Raw genomic sequence first — 20,874 nt, 5'->3', positions numbered from 1 at the left:
CTCCTTCATCTTATTGGCCTTATCTTCAAGCGTTTCCGTCTGCTTTCCTGTGCCGATGGTTTCCCTGTCGTAAAGGGCGCTGGGCAGTCGAGACTCTCGAGCCTGCGTGAGGAAACACGGGGAGTACCCTGTTGATTCCGACGTACTTGAGTTTACCGCTAGCATAATCTCCGGCCACTTTTCGTCCCAATTCCTCTGGTTCTGTCCCGCAAACTGCGCTATCATGGTTTTAACTGTTCGGTTTGCTCTTTCCGTCGGATTCTTCTGCGGTGTATATGGTGCTATGAATTGTTACTTAATGGCCATTTCGTTGATGAATTTTTAATGCGCGGCTGGCAAACTAAACTCCATTGTCCGTTATTACCATGATGACTCTGTAACGACCTGATTCCTATGTATTCTCGCTCGCTACGTTAACGGGCGGCTAGCTCAGAGAGGTTATGGGTTCGTTCCACCAAATTTATATTGGGTGATTGCCTTTGACCAATGAATAACGCAAGAGTTCTGTTGGGATCGTAACTGTCTTTATTCGTCTCCTTGTACAAGCCTCGCGGCTCTTCATCTGCTGCTGCTCCTCGTCGTCGTCCTCTGCGGCGTCGCTCCTCGTCGCTGTCCTTCGCTGCTGTCCTTCGCTGCGTCCTCGTCGTCGACTGCTTGCTGGTATCTGCCTCGTGACGGCTCCTTCGGGACCGGCAAGGTGTTTCGCCTAGCAGGTAGAACGCCGTTCTGCCTTTCCGCCCAGCTACCTTTATCGCAGGCTCCCTAAGTTGGTCCGGATTGTGTCGGCAAGGTGTATCGCCTAGCCGGTTGAACTCGGTTCGACCTCTTCGCCCAGCCACCTTTATCGCAGACTCCACGCAAGGACTCCCTGAGCTCGATTTAACCACGACCTAGCACCCTTTGGATCTCAGCGTTGAAGCCTCAGCCTTGTAGACTCTCAGTCGTTCGGCGTCTCGACTTTGCGATCTTGATCCTGGTACTCGGCACTTGATTAACTTGCTACTAGTCTCGCGTACACGCACTCGCTTTGATTCTCGCACTATTACTCCTCGTTTGCTGCGCTTGCGCCGCCTTTTATAGCCTGTGATGGTCCGGTTATTTCCCTTTTCCAGCTCGCGTGATCGGGTCCAAGGTCCACTGCCGCACCGTTAGTTCACGGTGCGTCCTCTTTGTGCGGGTCCGAAGTCCGCCAATTTACCGTTCGACCCTGTTGCCCTTGCCGTATGAGGGTCCAATGTCCAGCGTGGTACCGTTAGTTCACGGTGTCTCCGCTTTGCCCGGGTCCAGCTCTCCTGAATCGGAATTTGTGGGGAGTTTTAAGACTCCTCACATTTCCTCCTTTCTTCGGAAATGTTATGAAAGTGGTGATCTCCCCGCCCCTGTTGTTCGTTCATTCAAATTCCCCGCCCAAACTCGTTCTCCTCGTGACCCCATACAGTTCCCCAAAAGACTTCAACTTTCCCTGAGCTGCCTTCGTAAGACTCCCCCCAGACAGCGCTCTGAAAGACCTTTAACTTTCCCATGGCTGTGCTGCGTTAGCCTGTTCCCCAGACAGTTCCCCGAAAGACTTGAACTTTCCCAAAACTGCATCTTGTTCCTTCGATAATTCCCCGCGTAGAATTTGAATTTCCCGCCCAGACATTTTCCCGTGTTTGACATCACCATTCCGATTCCCGTCGTCTGACCACACCTCGATCGCACTTATCGATAGTGGTTCCAGCATTGCCATCGTTGCTGCCGTTATCGTTTCCGTTGTCTTAAGTTGCCTCCGTGTGACCGTTTCTTGAGAAATCCAGTATTTTTTTGTACCCATCGATCGCAACTATCGATCGACCGCCTATCGCCTGGCGCCCCCGTCCCTAATTTCCTCACGGCCTCGTTGTTTTGAAAAAACTGGAAAGTTAACTTGCTGATTATAGTTTTCCTTTAATTAACGACTTTTTTCTTTACAGCGACACCATGACCATGATGCCCCTGATGCCCCTGACATGTCTCGGGGTGCTGACCCTGGACCGCGTGCCCCGGGAGACCCTTGCGGCGGCAAGTGACCCCCCTCGCCATACGCCTGCGGCAGCCTCGTGTTTTCTGCCGGCCCGCGTGCTTGGCCCGCGATTCCCGGCCCCCTGCTACCTTGACTCGGTAGCGTTGTCCCTCCTCCAGCACGAGCTTGGCCCACCTGGCCTTCCTCTGCCTCCCTCGCTGTCGCTGCGCCTCTTCGGCCACCCGCGCCGGCCAATCCGCCTCCGGAACCTCCGTCCATGGTTTCGCGCCCTCCGACTGCTGTCTCCGCAGCGTCGGCCTCGCCGGTGGGGCTTGCGACTCCGGGCACGAAGTCTGCCGCGCCAGCTTCGGGGGTGGCGCCGTTTCCCGCGACGTCTCCGGCAGGGTTGGCCACTCCCATGGCCCCTTCTCCAGCCCCTCCTGGGCCTCGCGTTCCTCCTCGGTCGTCACCTCCAGCCCCGCGCGATCGGCCGTCTCCGCGACGCGTTTCGTCGACCTGGCCCTCGGATCGCGCGGGCTCAGGGGCGGTGGGCGCCGCCACTCGATGGCTTCGATGGCCTCTCTCATCCTGGCCTCCTCTGCTGCCTCCTCGGGCCCGGGCCACGTCCACGTGACCGTCTGCTGATGCTCCCATTGGCGGACAGTGACCGCCCGCGCCTCCAATATACGAGCCCACTCTTCGGGCTCGCCCGACGGTGGTATATGCCCTAGGCCGATCCTCCCGAGCCCTGCCGTCGCCCTGCTCAACCGGCGGAAGATCATCCTGTCCCTCGCAGCTCGCCGCGCCACGTCGTCCTCGTCCGACGACACCTCGGGACTGACGGTCTCCGTCCCCTCCTCCTCCTCCTCACTCGCGTCCTCCGGCCCACTCTCGTCGGAAGAGATGGCGACGACCTCTGCGATCTCCGTCGCGTCTGCGCCTGGGTCCTCCTCCTCGGACGGCAGCTCCACGTCCGAGATCTCCCCGGTGGACTCCTCGTCCGCCTCGCTGACCGGTGACGGGGATCGCAACACCAGGGGGACGCCAGAAGCTGGAGAACGGAATCGGAGTCCCGTCTCCACTTCGCCACTGGCTGTTCCCTGGCGCGCTCCTCCCTCACCTCGTGTTCCACTCGCTGTTGGGTGTTATATTCACATGCGCTCATGATGACGATTTTGTTTGGAAAGACCTGCACCATGCAGCGCCGTCGCTGACGAAACCTCGGTTCTTCCGCGTATCCTCGGTTCCGTTATTCGCGGAGACGTGTACCGGTAACGGGACTCGGTCTCCGCTCTGTGTCCGTGTAACGTTTACAAGTAACGGTGCCCTCCGTGTACACGCCTCCTACGCAACCCGTGCATGTGTGTGTTTAGCCGGTAACGGTGCCTACGGCTTTTTAAACCCTCCCTGTCCCGCTCTCGCGCTCCTGACGTGTGTGCCTGTGTGTGTGTGCTTGACCGTTAATTTCGATACTGTGTATCGTCCCCCCCCTTTCTTTGGTTAGGGTACAGTGCTCCTCCGATACGCCGGATTTGTTGAGACTGCCCCTCTTTGCTTTGGGGTTTTAACTGGCTTATGTGTGTTTTCCTTTCCTTGCCCGTGTGTTCGTGCCGCAGGTTGCAAATAACCGGAGAATCGAAATTAATTATTTTAAACGGTCCCTCGTATCTGGGGGCCAGTTTCGCCGCGAATCCTTCTGCCGCCTTGGATAAATGGTGCTCCTTGGCCCATACCGTGTCTCCAATCTGTGGTTTCCAAGGGCGCCTCCGGAGATTGTAGTGGCGCGCCTGATCCTGCGCCGCCTTCTCCATGTTCCGTCTGACCAGCTCGAAGATTTCGTTTATTTTTTTCGCATTCTCCGACGGGGTCTGGGTTTCCCTTCCTGTGCCGGTGGTTTCTTCATCAAACAACGCGCTCGGTAACCTGGGCTCTCTACCCTGCGTGACGAATGCCAGCGAATACCCTGTGGACTCGGCTACACCAGTGTTCACGGCCAGCTGCAATTCTGGCCATTTCTCATCCCACGTTCTCTGGTCTTGTCCGGCAAATTGGGCGATCATTGTTTTTACGGTTCTATTGGCCCTCTCCGTGGGATTTTCTTATGGTGTGTACGGGGCTGTGAACTGGTGCCGCACTCCCAACTCTGTCAGGAACCGTTTGAACGCCCTGCTCGTGAACTGCACCCCGTTATCGGTGATTAAGACCTTCGGCACGCCGTACCTTGAGACAATCCTTTCCCGGATTGCCTTTTCCAGCGTCTCCGTGGTAGCCCTCCGCATTGGCACTATTTCCGTCCACTTCGAGAACCGATCTACGAGCACTAGTAGCATCGAGTTCCCGTGTTTCGACCGAGGAAGCGGCCCAACGAAATCGGCGCATACTGTGGCCCAGGGCTCCTCTGGGATCTGTGTGAGCATTTTTCCGGCTGCCTGGAGCTGACTGGGCTTGTACCTGAGGCAGCTCTCACAGTTCCGCACGTGCTTCCTAATGTCGCGGTGCATGCCCGGCCAATAATACCTCGCTGCCACCCTCGCGATCGTCTTCCGGCTGCCCATGTGTCCGGCCGTCGGCGTATCGTGGTTCTCAACCATGACTCGCTGCCTTGACCCGCTTGGTACGCATAGCTTCCATGCGACCACATCCTCGTTGCCTGCTCTGTGAGGAATGTGCCGGTACAGCCGGTCGGCCTCCACTAAATAGTCCGGATATTTTTGGGGGTTCGGTGCTATCTTGCCCCTTATGTCCCTTATCCAGCTACATTCGGCTTGTTCTGCTGACTGACCAGGTGACTTCGTTTTCAACCTTCGGCAGGTTTCGGGTAAGGGCTGCCGCGACAGTGCGTCCGCCACAATATTCAGCTGGCCTTTCCTGTATGTTATTTCGAAGTCGTATTGCTGGAGCTCCAGTGCCCACCGCGCGATTCTTCCGGTTGGGCTCTCGATGCTATTCAACCACTTCAAGGCCATGTGATCTGTTATCACTTTGAAGTGGTAACCCTCCAGGTATGGCTTTAATTTCCTTATGGCTCACACGATCGCTAAACATTCCTTTTCAGTGGCGGAGTAACTTTTTTCCGACCCATTTAGGGTCCGGCTGGAATAGGATATCACCCGCTCACCCTGGTCGGAATTTTGAGTGCGAATGGCGCATCAGCCCATAATCGCTGGCATCGGTCTGCAGCACAAACGGCTTTGTAAAATCCGGGCATGCCAAAATTGGGTCGGCGACCAATCTTGCCTTGACAGCTTCAAAGGCCTGCTGGTGGTCGTCGGTCCATTCCCATTTGACACCCTTTCGGAGAAGGGCGATCAGCGGATGCACTAGCGTGGCAAAATCTGGCACAAAACGCCTGTACCACGACGCCACTCCCAAGTACTGCCGTAGTTCCTTGACATTTGCCGGTGGTTTTAGCAATGCTATCGCTGATACCTTTTCCGGATCCGTCCCGATGCCCTGGTCTGTAATGCGTTGCCCTAAGTATTGAAGTTCCTTCCTGAAGAATTTACACTTATCCGCGTTTACTTTCAGGTTTGCCGCTCGCAGTCTTCTGAATACTTCCTTTAGGTTCCGCATGTGCTCCTCTAGTGTCCGTCCGATGACGATTATATCATCCTGATACGCGAAAGCGTGCGGCATCATTTCTGGTCCAATTACCTGGTCCAACGCCCGCTGGAATGTTGCTGATGCCGAGTGTAAACCGAAAGGCATAACTTTCCATTGAAACAGGCCTATCCCTGGCACTGTGAATGCGGTATACTGCCTGCTGGCTGCCTCCAACGGTATTTGCCAGTACCCGTCCTTTAAGTCGAGGCTGCTTATATATTTAGCTTCTCGGAGTTGGTCCAGGATGTAGTTGATCATCGGCATTGGATATGCATCCTTCACGGATTTTGCGTTGATCTGCCTGAAATCCACACAGAGCCTCCATTTCCCGGTCTTCTTTCTCACCATGACTATTGGTGAGCTGTACGGACTCCTTGACGGTTCGATGCATCCCTTTTCAAGTAGCTCGTCTACTTTGGCGTTGATCTCGCCCTGCATTTTTGGATTCTTCGGATAGTACCGCTGTTTGACCGGCTGATCGTCCTTCATGGTGATCCTGTGTACTGCCACGTTTGACGTGCCTTGCAGATTTTCCAGGCTCTCCAACTCGGTCTTTAAAAACTGGTCCACATCCTTCTCCGAAAATTCCTTCGCGGCTTCCACGACTGCTACCGACAGTTTTTCCTCTAGCCAGCCTCGGTGTCTGTCCCTCGCCGGTATCATCACTCTGTGACCTGCGCATTTCACCTCGGCTCCGATTTTGGTGAGGAAGTTCCATCCTAGCACCAGTTTGTCAATCAATCCTGGGAGGATCAGCAGCTCCATTGACACTTTTTTTGTGCCAAGTCCGATTTGAATTTCTAACTGCGATTTTACGTCTCCGCATCTACCGTCCGCCATCCGTACTTGCCTCTTTGTGGGTCCAACCTTTCCTGCCGCCTGCAGCCTGTCCGCCAGCTCTTTGCTGATGAAACTCGCTGTCGCGCCGGTGTCCACCGTGGCCTTAACGTTGCACTGTGGCGGACAGTTGCATTTTTCCGCCTTCAGGTCGCCCATTATTTTTGAGAGGCAGCACCTTACGATCCCTGGCCGCCCCTCGGAGGCTGGGATCGTTGCGCGTTTCCCGAACAGCACTCCACCGTTCGGACGCCTATCTTTCCGCATCGCCAGCAGAATGTGAGTCGCCGGTTCCGGCACTCCTTCGTCCAGTGGTCCGCGCCCCCGCATCTGCGACACGCGTTGGCCGGATTCTGTATAAATCCACTGCGATCGGCTGGTGGTCCGTGTTCCTGCGGCGTATGCCTCCGTGGCGCCTCCGTGTCCTCCTGGCACCGCCTACACACCGCACCCTGCTCTGCCCTTGGCCTTGGCACTGGGCGGTTCTGTGTCCTCTGGAGTGGTTTTCCATTTCAAACTTCTCCCGTTGCTCCTCCAGCTCCTCAAACTCGTCTGCCAGCGCCATCAGGGTGTCCAGGTGCCGACACTCGTACGGCCGGATAAACATTCGGAGGGCCGGCGTGCTGTTCTCCTTTATCCTGTTCAGGACTTCTTTGGCAGACATACCCAGGGGCCGCATCATCGTCTGCATGTCCACCATGTAATCTTTAAATTTTTCCCCGTATGTCTGCCTCCGCTGCCTGACCTGGTCCGCAAGCTTCTCCATGTAGCCTCGAGGAAGGAAATAGCCTTGGAAGCTGAATATGAAGTCTCCCCAGTTGTCCCACTGCCGGTTGTTGGCTATGAACCACTTTAGGGCTCTGCCCTGCAGCAGCTCCGGCATTGCTCGTGGGATCTGGTTTATATCCAGACCATATGTCACGGCTGACCACTCCACCTGCTCCAGGAACTCCAGTGGCTTGTCGTTGCCGTCATACCGAAAGTTCCACTCTCGGACTTGCTTGGCCACCTTGGCGTAGTCCTGCGGATGTGGCCGTACGCTTTCTTTCCTCTCGCGGCTGCCTTCTCGCTGCCTGCCGTCGCTTGCCATGCTCTGAATATCCAGGCTTGCTATAAGGCCTTCGGCATCTGCGGCTGTTAGCTTGAATTTTGGGACCGGCAGCTTCCGGAATTTGACCTCCAGACCTGCCACTAACTCTGCCACGACCGGGTCTTCTGTTATGCGGTCAACCGTCTCTGCCAGGGTCTTCCTCATCGCCTCTACCGAGCCCTCAAGTTCTATTCCCAGAACATTGCTCACCTCGGCGAAGTCCTCCTTCCTGAGATTATAAATCCAGGACTTTCCCATCTTTGATCTTTTGTTCTCTTGGTCAGGGCAATCACTCATGGGCGCCAGATGTAACGACCTGATTCCTATGTATTCTCGCTCGCTACGTTAACGGGCGGCTAGCTCAGAGAGGTTATGGGTTCGTTCCACCAAATTTATATTGGGTGATTGCCTTTGACCAATGAATAACGCAAGAGTTCTGTTGGGATCGTAACTGTCTTTATTCGTCTCCTTGTACAAGCCTCGCGGCTCTTCAGCTGCTGCTGCTCCTCGTCGTCGTCCTCTGCGGCGTCGCTCCTCGTCGCTGTCCTTCGCGGCGTCGCTCCTCGTCGTCAACTGCTTGCTGGCATCTGCCTCGTGACGGCTCCTTCGAGACTCTCGATGTTATGCGAACCTCACTATCGGGACCGGCAAGGTGTTTCGCCTAGCAGCTAGAACGCCGTTCTGCCTTTCCGCCCAGCTACCTTTATCGCAGGCTCCCTAAGTTGGTCCGGATTGTGTCGGCAAGGTGTATCGCCTAGCCGGTTGAACTCGGTTCGACCTCTTCGCCCAGCCACCTTTATCGCAGACTCCACGCAAGGACTCCCTGAGCTCGATTTAACCACGACCTAGCACCCTTTGGATCTCAGCGTTGAAGCCTCAGCCTTGTAGACTCTCAGTCGTTCGGCGTCTCGACTTTGCGATCTTGATCCTGGTACTCGGCACTTGATTAACTTGCTACTAGTCTCGCGTACACGCACTCGCTTTGATTCTCGCACTATTACTCCTCGTGTGCTGCGCTTGCGCCGCCTTTTATAGCCTGTGATGGTCCCGTTATTTCCCTTTTCCAGCTCGCGTGATCGGGTCCAAGGTCCACTGCCGCACCGTTAGTTCACGGTGCGTCCTTTTTGTGCGGGTCCGAAGTCCGCCAATTTACCGTTCGACCCTGTTGCCCTTGCCGTATGAGGGTCCAATGTCCAGCGTGGTACCGTTAGTTCACGGTGTCTCCGCTTTGCCCGTGTCCAAGGTCCGTTGTTTACCGTTTGACCTTGTTGCCCTTGACTCCTCCGGCATTCTCGCCTCCTTCGCTGTTGCTATGCAGCTCTCCTGCCTCGGAATTTGTGGGGAGTTTTAAGACTCCTCACAACTCTTTCTCGGAACGCCGTTTGAAGTGTTTCTGCCGTTGCTGCTCGCAGTGGCATCAGCACTAGCAGCATCTGGTTGCCGTGCTTCGATACACATACAGTTGCCAATGGTTCTTCGGGTATCTGCGTCAGCATTTTCCCAGCTGCCTGCATCTGGTTAGGCTTGTATTTGAGGCATGTTTCGCATTTCCGTACGTGTGCTCGGGAGTCCCTATGCATTCCTGGCCAGTAATATCGAGCTGCCAGCCTTGCAATCGTTTTCCGACTTCCCACGTGTCCAGCGGCTGGTGAGTCGTGTGATTCTCCTTCAGGACTGTTTCCCTCAGCCCCCGTGGGACACAGAGTTTCCATGCTGCCACGTCTTCGCTGCTTGCTCTGTGCGGGATATGCCTGTATAACGCGCCTCCTTCCATGAGGTAGTCCGGAAACTTCTGTGGCTGTGTGTTAATCTTCTCACACATATCCTTGATCCAGCTGCATGTTCCCTGCGTGTCCTCCAGCGTTTTCTTGGCTAGCTTAAAGGCTTCTGGCAGAGGCTATCTTGACAGTGCATCAGCGACCACGGTAAGCTGCCCCTTCCTGTACGATATTTCAAAATCATACTGCTTCAGCCCCAGGGCCCACCTCGCTATTCCTCCTGAGGGACTTTCGATGCTGTTCAACCATTTAAGCGCCATATGGTCAGTTACCACTTTAAAGTGGTATCCTTCCAAGTATGGTTTGAGCTTCCGGATTGCCCACACGATTTCCCGGCATTCCTTTTCGCTTGTTGAATAGTTCTTTTCCGCGCCATTCAGGGTCCAGCATGAATATGAAATGACCTTTTCGCCGCTTTCAGTTTCCTGCGTCAGAACTGCCCCTATACCATAATCGCTTGCGTCCGTCTGCAGTACGAATGGTTTATCGAAATCTGGGCATGCCAGCACAGGATCGGTCATTAGCCTTGCCTTAACCTCCTCGAAAGTCCATGTCCATTTCGTGCCCTTTCGCAATAGGTCATTTTGTGGTTTCACTATTCGCGCAAAGTCGGGCACGAATCGCCTGTACCACGATGCTACGTCCAAGTATTGGCGCAGTTCCCGGATGGTTGTGGATGGTTCCAGCTCGGCTATGGCTGCTACTTTTTCGGGATCAGTGCCGATTCCTTGGTTCGTAACGCGGAAAACTTCTCTCAGGTTTCTTCTGTGTTCTTCCGGTGTGCGTCCGATCACGATGATATCGTCTTGGTATGCAAACGCGTGTGGTGACATCTCCGGTCCAATAATCTGGTACAGTGCTCTCTGAAAAGTCGCCGAGACAGAGTGTAAGCCAAATGGCATTACTTTCCACTGGGAAAGCCCCTTTCCTGGCACTGTGAACGCCGTGAATGGCCTGCTATTTTCCTCTAGGGGGATTTGCCAGTGGCCATCTTTCAAATCTAAGCTACTTATGTACCTTGCTTCCCTCAACTGGTCCAAGATGTAATTTATCCTTGGCATTGGATAAGCATCTTTGATGGATTTGGCATTGATCTGTCTAAAGTCGACACAAAGCCACAAAGACACAAATTCCATCCTAGCACCAGCGAGTCAACCACTCCTGGTAGGATCAGCAGGCTTATGGGCAATCGCTTATTGCCGAATTCGATCTCCACCTCGAACTGCGTGTTTATCCCGCTGCACCTGCCATCTGCCAACCTAACTTGCCTTCTCGTCCTTGTAATCTTTCCATCAGCAGCCAGTATATCCGCCAGCTCCTCACTTATAAAGCTCGCTGTTGCTCCGGTGTCGATTGTGGCTTTGTGTGAGGTTTCGCCAATCTTTACTGCTGCGAATAACTGCTGCTCTTCTTCAATTAATTTGCCAGTTAGTTTGGAGAGACAACACCTTGCAACCCCTGCTCGCCTCTCTGCGGCTGGGATCGCGAGCCATTTCCCGATCTCTGGCAGCACTGGGGGTTATATTTGTTTGGAGTCCATTGGCTTGGTCCGTCGATGGTCGCTTGGTGTCCGCCTTCTTCTTCGCACCTTCTACACGTAACCTGATGTGGTGCTGTTGCTTTGCTTCGAGAGAATTTGTTTTCTAGTATGAATGTCTCTCGCTCTTTCTCGGGTTCTTCATATTCATCCGCCAGGATCGTAAGAGATTCTAGATCGTCTATCTTGTACGTTCTCAGAGAGATCCTAAGATCAGGCGTGCAGTTTCTTTTATTAGCTCGAGAGTTTCCTTTGGAGAGTAGCCGAGTGGTCTCATCAAGGTCTGCATGTCGACCATCTAGTGCTTGAACGACTCTCCGAAACCCTGTTTTCTTTGTTTGACTTGATCTGCGAGCTTTGAGAAGAAAATAGCAGAAAATGGCAGAAAATAATTTTGGAAACTGTCGCTGAACTCTCCCCATGTATCCCAGTGTTTATTGTTCGAAATAAACCACTTTAGGGCCTTGCCTTGCAGTAATTCTGGCATAGCTCGGGGATGAGGTTCAGGTTCAAACCGTATGTGTTTGCTGACCATTTCACTTGTTCCAGAAACTCCAGTGGTTTCTCCGTGCCGTCAAACTTGAACGACCATTCCCTGACTTGCTTTGCGACTTTTGCATAGTATGGTGCGCTAGGCCTTTGCTGTTCTGTTCTTCTTTCTTGACTTGGGCCCATGGATCTTCCTGCCTCCTTCATGCTCTCCACGCCCAGGCTAGCTATGAGCTGTTCGGCGATTGGGACTTGCAACTTACCGCTTGAGCCTGGTTTGTCGTATATTTCCTCCAGCTCAGCCCAAATTTCCGCCATTCCTGGGTCGTTTTGTGTTTTCGTAACATACTCTGAAAGGGCTTTTCGCATGTCGCCCTCCAGGATGATGCCAAGCTTGGCTGCCACCTTTGGGAAATCCTCTTTCTTGAGGAGATAGATCCAATTTTTCCCCATTTCTGTTTAATGCTGTATTTTCACTGTCAGAACAATCATGTTGGGCGCCGGATGTAACGAACTGATTTTCTTTGTTACCTGCTCGCTACGAATATCGTGCGGCTAGCTCAGAAAATGTAAGTGTTCTTCCCACCAAATTTATATTTACGTGACCGCCCTGTTGCCCAGTGAAACGCACAGAAAGATTGGGAGTATACAGTGATCTTTTATTCGCCGACTTGATCCTCGGCCTGGGTGGTGTATTGATAATGTAGAACTATGTTCTGCCGTCGTCTCCTTCCCACGTTGAACGTCTCGCTGGGTCGTGATGGCTGCGAAGTGGTGTCTCCCTAGCCGGTTTCGCTTGCGATGTCTTCTGCTGCCTTTGGCTCGGCGGGGTTACAGGAATTAGGGATGCGTTACCGTTCCCAGACTAGGGTGAACAGGCACTCTGCTCTCAAGGCGTAAGCCTTTCGCAGCCGCAGCCTCCTGTCCCTTGCTCTGTCCCGGTCGGTCGCACCGGACGTCGGCTTAGTTTCTACCTGACGGTTCAGGCGTACGCCGGAAGCCGCCAACGCAGTCCCTTGGTTAAACGCCAGGTTCTAGACGAACGCTTCCACCCTACCCTCTCTGCCGCAGGCTTAAGAATTCGAAGTATATGCTGCTCGCACAACGCTCGTTGTTCGTCGTCATGGGGTCCTCGTTGTCCTTGTTCTGCCTCCATGTATTTCGGCAGGCTCCGCTCCTGGTTGGCGACTCGGTAAGCTGCCGTTCTGGGGCTCTAGCGGTGGACCGCTGTGCTCTCAACGCATACGCCTTTCGAGACACCAGCTGACCAAACGCGCGTCCTTCCGGGCTAGTCGCACCAGGACCTTGTACAGTTCCTGCAGAACGATCAGGCATACGCCGGAGTTCGCCAATGCAGTCCTTGTAGGCAGGCAGCTAGTTCTAGACCACTTTCCTTCTGAGCCCACGGTTCCTCGTCGAAGGACTCTATTTGTTCAACTCTTTCGGACACGCCGGGTGGGATGCCAAACTCAAATCGCGACAGAAGTTGTGACAAAGCGCCTGGACTTAGCCGTGTGATGCCATAAGGACCTCAGCTACCTGTGTCTCAATTCGGAGACTTTGGGTCTAAGTCCCGAACGTCTCGACGTAGCGATCTTGTTTCCTTGATGACTCCGCACGGCTTTACTTGGTCCTTCACGTTGTTTCACTGGTTACTGGTTCACTTGAAGACTGTTACTTGTTGACTTTGCATAAATCGACTGATCCAGCTTTCTGCGCTCGGCCGGCTTATATAGGCCTCCATTTACCACTAGTTATCGGCGTCTCCTTGCCTCCTGGTCCAAAGTCCACAGTTTTACCGTTCGTCCTTTCGCCCTCTGCGCACGGCACCAATATCAGGGTCCAAAGTCCGGTGCCGTCCCGTTACTTCCTTCTGCCCACGGCCCTTCGCCGCTCTCTTCTATTGCTGTCCCTCTCGGACTCTCCTTGTCCTTGTCTGGTGCTCAGTGCACCACTCTCTCTCGCCGCATTACCGTTACTACGGGCGAATTCACCGCGTCACTGGTAACTGGTAGGCCACTGCTTACATGCGCTTACTCTGCTTGCTTCTTAACTTGTGGGGAGTTATTCAACTCCTCACAAGCATATAGCTCCCATAGGAACAATCGTAAAATTAAATGAAAATTTTTTTCCGATTATTCCTATGGGAGCTATATGATATAGTCGTCTGATCCGGCTCGTTCCGACTTATATACTACCTGCAATAGAAAGACAACTTTTGTGAAACTTTCATGCAGATAGCTTTAGAGACTAGTTAGCGTAGAAACGGACGGGCAGACGGACGGGCAGACGGACGGACAGACGGACGGACAGACGGACGGACAGACGGACATGGCTAGATCGACTCTCCTAGTGATGCTGATCAAGAATATATGTACTTTATAGGGTCGGAAACGTCTCCTTCACTGCGTTGCAAACTTCGGACTGAAATTATAATACCCTCTGCAAGGGTATTGCAATTAAAACATTGCTGTTTTTAAATTTATTTTTTATTTCTTCGACATAGAATTACGGTTTTAATTTCATCAAAATCGGACGACTATATCATATAGCTCCCATAGAAATAATAAAAATATATAAAATAGCTTTCTAGTAATTTAGCTGCAAATCATCATAACTTCAATGTTTTTCAACATATACGCAAGTAAATCATAATTTTAATGTTTTCAAAAGTATTTAATTCTTGCAATAGCTGCAAGGGTATATGAACTTCGGCAAGCCGAAGTCCTTCTGTCCTTCTTGGTGCCGTTTTAATTTAGTTAACTATCCCGACACCAGTTCTGAAGAGTTTTAGATCAGATCGTAAGTCTTTCCGGCAGGAAATAGCCTTAAACAGAATACATAATTTAAAATAATCGGTGTACATAAGTACGCGTGAACGACATATAATTAAGGGGAGGTCGTAAATAAATAAAGTAAAAAGTAGCGAACCGAGTTGGCTCCCTTGTGGGTCGCCGAAGGTAACACGCAGATTCTAAGTTGAATTTTTAAAGAGCAACCTTTGAGTTCAGATAACTTAAAATTCATCTAAGTAGATCAACAAGTCGAGTTTCCGAACCAAAAATAAATGATTTACAGAGTCAAATGCTTTACTAAATGCAGTGTTAATAGCGTTTGTTTGGAAATTACTTTTGGTCTGCGTTTCATAAATCCGGAGAAATAACTGATTTAGCTAACAGCTTATAGATATAGCTTTTAACTTCTTGGCATCCAGTTTCTTACCTTTCTTGTAAAGAGGAAGTACAAAGGATTCAATTAATAAGGTGAATAGTTTGTTAAGAGGTTCCGCGCAAAACTTAAGCACAGAACCAGAAATTCCATCGGGCCCTTGCGAAAAAACCGGCTCAACACGTTGAAGATCTAAAAGCAATGAACTGTCGTTTAAGATGGGTCAGAAAATTATGTTCGAATTGGAAAAGGTGTGATAATATGGCTGCGGAGAATAAGTCGTTTGGAAAAACTGTGCAAATAAAACTTCCTAGGGTCCTGCGAGAACTGAACCCTATTAAGGCTTTAATAATTTGTTGTAAAACAGCATTAAGCATGGTAAATCTTGACCGAGTACTTAAAAATCTAGACAACAAATTTTTGTTGGTTAAACTTACATTTTATTTATTGAATCTTCTCATTAGGGAGACTAACAGTAAGTGCTATAAATCTTAAATTAAAAAGCAAATCTACAGTCAAGATGAGTGACGCAAGATTAAGGGGCTCTAATAACTATTGCTGAGCGGGAAGATCATTGCGTTGTAGGCGGGTTCGGTTAAGAACCCGTGTTTAACTCCTGGCGAGATGGTTTGGATGAAAAGTTGATCAGCTAGAAATGCTGTTGCTTGAGTTGGGCATCTGGACCGACTAATTATCGCGGTATCGTCTGCGATTGTATGTGTTGTTAGACGCTCGTTCGTGGGAATATCCTGAGTGTATATGACGAAAAGAATTGGCCCAAGGGCGCTACATTGAGGAACTCCAGCTTCTATTATGTGGTCGTCAGATATTGTATCGTTGCAACTTTTTGAGTAGCTTGTGGGTGTATTCAAGCGGGATCGTTTTAATTTGATACATTAGACAATCAAGACAGACTAGGTCAACAGCCTGTGCGACGTGGATGAATATTGCACTGCAATGTTCCCGATACTCGAGTGCTGTCTGTATTTCTGATGTTATTCTGTTGACTTGCTCTATGGTTTCATGACTTTCTCGAAACCCAGGTTGACTTGCCTCTGTGCTCTTTCAGATATGGGATTATGTGCATCAGAAGCCATTTTTTGACTAGTTTTAAGAGGGACGAAAGTTAACTAATTGGCCTGTACGAAGCTGGTTGTTTATGATCTTTGCCAGGCCACGGTATCATTATGATAACGTTTTTTTTCCACCTTTTTGGCAAGTAGCCAAGTCATATGATCCCGTTGAACAAATTACAAAGGCTTCAACTGCACAGTTAGGAAGTTCAATTAGCATTTTGTGTTCTTTTGTTCTATCTTATCGCAATGCAGTTCGGCGTATCGGAAGCATCTTTTATCAGTTTATTGAAGGTTCACCGGATCCAAAGCTGCAAGCTTTGTTCTTTTCCATTTGAGCCTCGCAGACAACCGTAATTTTTAACACTCGCGAAAACTAAAAGACAAGAGAAAAAAGTTCAGCAAGTGCAGGAGGAAATCGTAATTTGTAATCCGCAAGCACCGAAAAAAGTATTTAATTTCAAATAAACAATTCCGAGCTTGTTGGGTTTCTTACACGTATTGCTGGGAGACATGGTAAATATTTGGCGAAAATTAAATAATTTAAAAATGCAAAACATTAGCATTATTGTCAATTTGCAGTTGATTTCCGGTGCATCCAAGGGTTTATTTAAAAAAAAAAAAAACAAAGCCCAGTTTCAGTACCATGTTAGTTGCAGAGGCAGGTGAGAATTTCGAGTGAGACGGCTAAGAAGACTTTAATTAATTTAATACAATTAACTCCAGGCAGGGTGACATTCGCAGGTCGATAATTTATTTTTGCCAAAAAATCAAACTCCAACAGTACCCAGAAACCGTACAAATCAACACGGTTGTACAATTTATTCGGCAACCACGAGGCGAGGAAAATCTAAGTTTTCGGCAGGTTCAAGTTTTTCCGTCCTAGAGAAAATCGGCGAATTAACATTACTACGAAAAGTTTAGTGCACTATCTGTACTTTAATGATTGGTCAAAATATTGCAGATATCGGACGAAACAGACGGATCCTAAAGTATATATAATAAGAGAAGAATACCAGCACTGTGGGTGGCTTAGGTGTAGGTTGCCCCCAATCTCTACCCTCCCAACGTTTGTAACAGTAGAAATTGCTTCCTGTTACCCCTTAGCAAAAGCTTTATTTTTTTTTTTTTATTATTGTTTATTATTATTGTTTATTTATTAAACCATATTCGAAAAGGTTGACAAAAGCACCGCTATTTATATTAATTATTCGCTCATATTAAACGGTAACAAAATTCGAGATAATTTATACATATTCTCCATCTTCATTTTTATACCCTTGCAGGAGGTATTATAATTTCAGTCAGAAGTTTGCAACGCAGTGAAGGCGACATCTCCGACCCTATAAAGTATACATTTTCTTTATCAGCATCACTAGGAGAATCGATCTAGCCATGTCCGTCTGTCCGTCCGTCTGTCCGTCCGTCTGTCCGTCCGTCTGTCCGTCCGTCTGTCCGTCCGTTTCTACGCAAACTAGTCTCTCAGTTTTAAAGCTATCTGCATGAAACTTTCCCAACAGTTGTCTTTCTATTGCAGGTAGTATATAAGTCGGAACGAGCCGGATCGGACGACCATATCATATAGCTCCCATAGGAACAGTCGGCAAAAAAAAAAATTATAACTTTGCTGTTTTTTAATTTTTTTTTTTTGTTTTTCGACATATAGTAATGGTTAAATATTTCAGAATTATGCTCTAAATTTCAATAAAATCGGACGACTATATCATTGGAAACAATAAAAATATATATGTAACTTTTCAATTTTTTTTTAATTCTTTTTGACTTTTTTATAATTTGAAATTCTCAACTTTCACGCTTTTAATGTTATTAATATCGGAAAACGATATCATATAGCTGCCATAGGAAATATCGAATAATTAAGCTGCAAATCATCATAGCTTCAATGTTTTTAAACATATACACAAGTAAATCATAATTTTAATGTTTTCAAGAATCTTTCGTTTTTGCAATACCTGCAAGTGTATATGAACTTCGGCTTGCCTAAGTTTGCTTCCGTCTTGTTTTTTGTATGTTTCTTTTCAGTTTCTGAATTTACATTCTAATAATTCGTGTTCTTCTTTTGCTATTTAACCTTCTTAAATATATTTTGTTTAGACATATTTTAATAATTCATGACTTTACTTGATAAATTTATTAAAGCTCTTAGTTATGCCCTTTCTTAACATATCCCCGCTAAATCAAATTAAGTTTATATATATATGTCAGCCGCTAAGCAGCAAGAACCAATACTCAATGGCTACTGTGTAACGATCCTGCTTTGCTGAGGTAGCTCAACGGTGTCTAGGGGCTCGTTCCAACATTTATTTATGTCAGGAGTGGTTGCTGTAAGAGGTCGACCCGGTTCCCAGAGTATGACACGTAAGCGGGTTCAGTGAAATCGAATCGGTATGCGTTTATTAAGAATTATTTGTTACATAGGATATATATATATAGTTCGTGCTGCAGGGGCTCGTCCGCCCGTAGGTTGCATGGGTCTTCGAGAAGAGGGTGGAGGCCGCTTGGGTCTACCAGGTGAGATCGGTTCGGCAGACGGCCGGGGAGCGCCTCGGAGAACCGAGTGGTGGAGTCCCCCGAAGATCGGGTGTCACTAATGACGGTCGGTCTTGGGGTGTGGGATCCCAAAGGTTGGATATCCGCTACCGATTCGTTGGGCCCATCGAAGATGCAGGTGCTGTTAAGGATTTCAAAGAGCGTGGTTATTAAATTTAAACGGGATTAATAGTTGTGGCATCTGGCATTTACTTAATTTATATGCTAAATAAAAAGAAACAGCTAATAAGAACAATGTCTGATCCTCAAAAAAAAGTTCAAGCTAAATCAAAACAATAGGATTTCTCTTATGGGCGGTCGGTATCGCTGACGTCTGCCAGTGTAGGCGCTGTTTTGCAAGTATGTATGCTTGCATCGGTTGTACTCCGTAGCGGACTAAATGCTGCTAGAAGCGTCAATCCCTCTTCACAGGTTTGCTGAGACGATCTCCTTTAGGCCTGTTTATTTCAGCCCAGAAATAGTATAAGCCGAAGGTACTCCCAAAAGGCTGTTGTACAAGTCTTCTGACGTTCTAGGTTAGGGCTCAAAGTATCGGTATGCGTTTCACCAAGTTCCGGCCAGGTATCACTTGTGCTCCGCTCTTAGTTTGAGATTGCAAGCTCCCCAACCTGCAGCACCTTTAGCTGGGCTTTACTGGTATTGGGGTTAGGTTGTCACGTGTTATTATTATTATTATTAATATCGGGGTGTCCAGTGTACCGCGACCTATAAGATCTATTGTACCCCCATTCAGAGCCTGCAGCTCAGATATCAACCCACTTCCTCGAATAAAGTCGAGGAGTTTTAGTGGGTTGATTCTTACTAGGAGCTCAGGTGTAAGAGTTCTGGTTCCTAAGATTTTACATCTTATGCTTGCTAACGCCGGACAGTCTGCAATGATGTGTCTAGAGGTTTCGTCCTCTATGTCGCAGAATCTGCAAGTTCCACTGCTGGTTATTCCCATCTTACCTAGGTGACTTTTCAGTCTACAGTGCCCGGTTAGTAATCCGGTAACGATCCTAAGTGAGTTTTTCCCCAGTTGAATAAGTTCCTTGAACCTCTTCTTGTTATAGTTATTTATTTGAGTTTTGGCTTGCCTAAGACCTGGGGTATTTCTCCAGTGTTCTTGTCTCATGGCGCCTTCCGCTTTCCTAAGGTATTCTTTTATAGTGTGCCTCCCTATGCCACAGTAGGGCTCTGGGCCTACCAGGGGCTGTTCGGCTCCTAGTTTTGCCATTTTATCGGCAAGTTCATTTCCGGATATGTCCTTATGTCCCGGAATCCATCTGAGGGCCAGCCTGTTTCGACTGCCCAGTATATTTAGCTTACTCTTCACCTCTAGGACTAGCTTCGAGGTGATTTTGTTGCTATGTAAAGCAGTAATTGCTGCTCGGCTGTCCGAAAGGATCGATATGTCCTTTTCCTTGTATCCACGCTGTATGTTGAGCTCTGCACAACGTCCAATGGCACATACCTCAGCCTGGAATATGCTGGTGTATTGGCCAAGGGATTCGTGGTATTTTATGCGAGGCCCTACCACTCCAAGGCCCGTGCCTTGTTGTGTCAGGGATCCATCTGTGTACCATGCAATGGTGTGTTTAGCCATCGGATGCACTTCAGACAGTGTGGTCCAATCTTTCTTATTGCCTAGGTGTGCTGTGAAGTTCTGCTCGAAGATTAGTTCGGCTGTCATTTCATCCCTAGGGTGGAGTATTAGGGGCACCTCACCTAACAAATTAGTCGCATCCCTGTTATTTAGAAAGCAACCACTACCTGTGCCCTCAGTGCTTATTCTCAGGAGTGTAGCTTTGCGTTGGATATCAATCACATAGTGGAGTGGTGTTAGCTCCATCAAAACTTCTAAGGCAGCTGTAGGACAGGTTCTCATTGCCCCTGTCATGCATACGCAGGCAAGTCTTTGTAGTTTTCCTAGCTGGTTTTGCATGCTGATGAGCTTAGCTCGTTTGCCCCATGCAAGTGCTCCGTAAGTGAGGATTGGTCTCACGATCATTAAGTATAGCCATCGTATTATCTGAGGCCTGGTTCCCCAGGATTTCCCAGCAATTTTCCTACAGGTATAGAGTGCTCTGTAACACTTTTCCAATGTCTTTTGGACATGGGAAGCGAAAGTCAGTTTACTATCTAAAGTGATTCCTAGATATTTAACCTCTCGGCTAGTTTCTATAGGAGTTCCTAGCAGTGAGATTTGTCTCATTCTCTGTAGTTTGTACTTCCTTGTGAAAGGAACGATGACTGTCTTAGCAGGATTTAAGTTGAGTCCAACCTCCCTGCACCAGTCTAGCGTTGTCCTTAGTCCGAGTTGGACGATGTCGCAGAGTGTCGCTTCAAATTTGCCTCTGGCGATTATCACGATGTCATCGGCGTATCCTTGACATTGAATTCCTTTTCCAGCAAGCTTGCTGAGAAGGTCATCTACTAGCAGGCTCCATAGCAGAGGGGACAGTACTCCTCCTTGCGGGCAGCCTTTGCTGGTAGCGATTGTTACTCTTTCCGAACCCAGTGTACATGTTGCTTGCCTGGATTCAAGTAGGTTGCCAATCCATTTGCTCGTAGTAGTGTCTATGTTCCTTCTGGACAGGGCAGCTCGAACTGCATCATGTGATGTGTTGTCGAAGGCTCCCTCTATGTCTAGAAAGGCACAGATAGCTATTTCTTTGCTGTCAATTGCCCCTTCTAGGGTGCGACATAGTTGATAAAGTGCAGTGTCTGTTGAACGGCCTGCTCTATATGCATGCTGTGTGTTTTGC

The 20,874-nt window shown here is 49.2% G+C and overlaps 1 pseudogene; it reads right to left on the bottom strand.

Moving 5' to 3' along the window:
• The window catches only part of LOC121467322, a 38,044-nt pseudogene extending 31,521 nt beyond the window's left edge, over positions 1–6,523 (bottom strand).
• Positions 6,524–20,874: the final 14,351 nt, after the last annotated feature.

This window comes from Drosophila elegans, unplaced genomic scaffold (genome assembly GCF_018152505.1).
Source record: "Drosophila elegans isolate 14027-0461.03 unplaced genomic scaffold, ASM1815250v1 contig_377, whole genome shotgun sequence".
NCBI classification, from domain to species: domain Eukaryota; kingdom Metazoa; phylum Arthropoda; class Insecta; order Diptera; family Drosophilidae; genus Drosophila; species Drosophila elegans.
This window is presented reverse-complemented; position numbering and strand designations above follow the sequence as displayed.